Source organism: Culex quinquefasciatus, chromosome 2 (genome assembly GCF_015732765.1).
Source record: "Culex quinquefasciatus strain JHB chromosome 2, VPISU_Cqui_1.0_pri_paternal, whole genome shotgun sequence".
NCBI classification, from domain to species: Eukaryota; Metazoa; Arthropoda; class Insecta; order Diptera; family Culicidae; genus Culex; species Culex quinquefasciatus.
In genome coordinates, this window is record NC_051862.1 from 172,722,141 (window position 1) to 172,726,011 (window position 3,871).

The following is a 3,871-nucleotide window of genomic DNA, read 5'->3' on the forward strand; positions in this document are numbered from 1 at the left end:
TGCTGTGCCGATCTGGACAAGCTGTTGCTTAACCAGGAAGAAAAAACTTCAGAGGATTCAGAACAAAATTCTGAAAATGATTCTGAAACTTCCTCCTGGTTCAGCACCAGTGAACTTCATCAATTAGCCGAAGTTGACACTTTGGATGTTATGTCCAATAAGATAATTGATGCATTTCGACAAAAATCATTGCAGTCTTCAGCTGCATTGATCCGCTCTTTATATAGTTTATAAGTTAGTTTTAAGGTATCCCTTTTCCCTTTTGTACATGTAGGACCTCCTACATTTGAAATCACTGAATAGCGAAAGCTACAATATTTCATGAATAAATGAAAGTTGCTAGTATTTAAAATTGAGGTGAAAAGTCATCGATTGTGATTGGACACTCAATAATATTTTAACTGAATGAATGTACATGGAAAAGAAAAACTGAATAAATATAAATTAAAAAAAAAAAAAAAAAAAAAACAGAAATGGAGCGATTGTGGGTTGGCTTAGGATATTCTGGCAATTTTCGCTTATCAGGAATTCATCGACACAACACTTTTTCTCGTATGATTCATTAGAATTTTGGGTTTAAATCGTAATATATGTGGTATGAAAGTAGCATTTTCTAACCCAACATAACTTTGTTTTCAATGAAGTTGTACAAATGGAGCACACCTCTGAACCCACTGCTACTAAGAAGAAGACAGCAGAAGAAGTCAAATTTCTTAGCACCACTCAGCTCAGCAACATCCCTCCCACACCCCTGGAAAGTTCACTCCCCTCGGGCACATAATCAGTATCAGAAACTTTAGTTTTCACTTGCTAAGCTGATTACCACCAACCAATTCCATCTCATGGTGGGCTGGGCGCAGGGGGTGAAAAACAAACCAGCAATCCTCGGAAATCTGAGCCATTAGTTTAGTCTCGGGTAAGGCACTGCCGGCAGCGGGAGCTGATTATGGAACACCGATAAGAAAAGCCACCAGCCAGTCCGACCAGTAATGGCTTCAGCTCGTTAGCTTAATTTCACTGTTAATAAAAGCAACTTTTCCAGCGCCACCACTGCCACCACCACCATCTTCAGAAATGTTTCGATAATTTACAAATAATTTCGCTTAGCTTCTTCCCACCAAAATAAAGGTCGAGTTTCTTGTGGGATTTCCTTTAAAAAGATTTCCCAAGAAGGCGTGCAAAAACGACTTTTCAATTTGAGCCCCGTTTAGTAACGATTTTGGCCTCTGCGTCATGTTGTCGAAAGGGAGGAGTGATTTTCCAATGAAGCGCAACGGATGACGGCAGAAGAGGCTGGAAAACATAACGAACAAAAAAAAAAGCCCTGCAATTTTCCCACGTTCTGCGAAGATGAAAGCTCAGGCGCCGGTGACGGAAGGTCACAAAATAGCTTGTTATGATTCGTTCTGCGAAGAGGCGCTTTTTTCAAAATGTGTGCTTTGCGTTAAAGAAAATTAAATTGATCCATTATAATTTGTTCATAATCTTTTTTTAAGGCACGAATGCCAAACACGTGTAGACCTGTGTTTAAAAATACTTATTTACAATTCACTTGAATACATTTTCACTTAATTTTGCAATAAGAGTATTTCTCTACGTTTTCGTAACATGACTTTTTTTGTTGTATTTAGGCACCAGCCTTCTATCGGATGGGGAAGTAAAACGTCTTATGTGTGACTCACCACACATAACCTTCGGACGCCTAGAAATGAGCAGAAACTTGCAACAGAGACCACAAAAGTCCCGGGGTCGTTAATGTGGATTGCTTTGGTTTTTTAGGCACCAGAAAGCCATATTTACGCTTATTTTAGAGCGCCTGCCGCAGGATTCGATTCAGCTACCTCTGGATTGAGAGTCCAGTGCGCGGTCCAATTGATCCACAAGAGCATAAACATTTGAAGCTATTTTGCATCATTAGTTTGGTACTGATTTAGGATGGTGCAAAATCTGATACCGTAAAGCGGGGTGACATTGACAAGATTTAAATTTATTTTTTTACTGTTAAAGTTTTTCTTAAGATTTTTATTTTTGAAACATGTGCTGGGGTAGGCCACACAAGGTCCATGCACTATCTTTGATAAAAAGTTTGTTCAATAGTGCATTAAAAAAATTGCGTCCCGAGCAGACGGAAATAAGTTGAGAACAAATTTTTTTTGATATTTTAAAATACTCAGCCAGTAATATTTTATGTTATTTATAACAAGATTTGTTATTCGTTGTTCTGAATTTTTTTTTATTGGATTGTTATTGTAATGACAGACTATTAAAATGTTTAGTTATTGTGTGTGTGTGTGTGTGTGTGTGTGTGTGTGTGTGTGTGTGTGTGTGTGTGTGTGTGTGTGTGTGTGTGTGTGTGTGTGTGTGTGTGTGTGTGTGTGTGTGTGTGTGTGTGTGTGTGTGTGTGTGTGTGTGTGTGTGTGTGTGTGTGTGTGTGTGTGTGTGTGTGTGTGTGTGTGTGTGTGTGTGTGTGTGTGTGTGTGTGTGTGTGTGTGTGTGTGTGTGTGTGTGTGTGTGTGTGTGTGTGTGTGTGTGTGTGTGTGTGTGTGTGTGTGTGTGTGTGTGTGTGTGTGTGTGTGTGTGTGTGTGTGTGTGTGTGTGTGTGTGTGTGTGTGTGTGTGTGTGTGTGTGTGTGTGTGTGTGTGTGTGTGCAACCAACCAAACGGGACCACGCGGCCGCTTCTTACAAATTGAGTTGTTTCCATGTATTTTTAGATCTACATTCTAAAAAAAAAAACGAAACTATTGGCACTACGCCCCCCGGGGCATGGCCTTCCTCTAACGTGGGATTTCTGCTCCAGCGCCTCTGACGAGACAGGAGAAACCGGGACCGACGTTTTACTTCACCATCCGATAGAAGCTCAGTGGATAAGGCGGGAATCGAACCCGCGTCTCATAGCATCATCGGGATCGGCAGCCGAAGCCGCTACCCCTGCGCCACGAGACCCACAGATCTACATTCTATACATGCAAATAACTCGCATAGGCATCTGGAAGGTGTTAGCTCTGCCGAGCTTCGGTGACCCATTTCTACGCTGGCTAGCCGAACGCGAGGTACTTCAGCTTTGTCGACAAGCCCCGCCCTGAAGAACGTTTGCACCAATCGGATTCAAACGTTATTTAGAACTTCCGAGCCCTTGTCAAATGGACAAGGACTCAGCGCGTATATAGTTGATGGTGGTAACAGTATTCCTAATTTCAGTCATAGCTCACCTGGTCGCGATGGCCTCGTGGTTAGCATTTTTGCTTACCAATCCAAAGGACGGGGGATCGAACCCCGACTCGAGCGTGACTTTTGATTTCTCGTTCATGTTCAGAGTTTCAAGATTAATATTTCCTATACTTTCTCGTTGGGAGCATATGGGAATCAAACCCAGGACCATTCGCTTACAAAGCGAACACCGTATCCAGTCAGCCACGGCCGCTCCTACATTAAAATGTTTAGTTATTCTTCGAAAAAAAATTTTTTTTTTTTTTTGTTATTTCAACAACTAATCCGATCATCTCAATAACAGTTGGAGTTATTCTTCCATAGCAAAAAATGTTATTGCAAAGTTGTTTTGGCTTTCAATCAATATCAGACCAATTGAAATGGCATGAATTTGGTTATTACCGTCTGTTAGGGGTTGAACATTCTTATTTTGAAACCCAGGGTGACTTTGATAGTCATAGCTCATCTTGTAAAAAATAAATTGAAGGTGTTCAAGTTTTATTTCCACGTAAATTTACCATCGCTGAGGTTGGTACACCATATTCTTGATTTACACAACGAAACGGGGGCTGTTTAAATCGAGAACCGTTTAAAAAAAACGTCCATAAATTAATTTTTGAAAATGACTTAATTTAAGGATCTTTGGGATTTCGTAATTTTTCG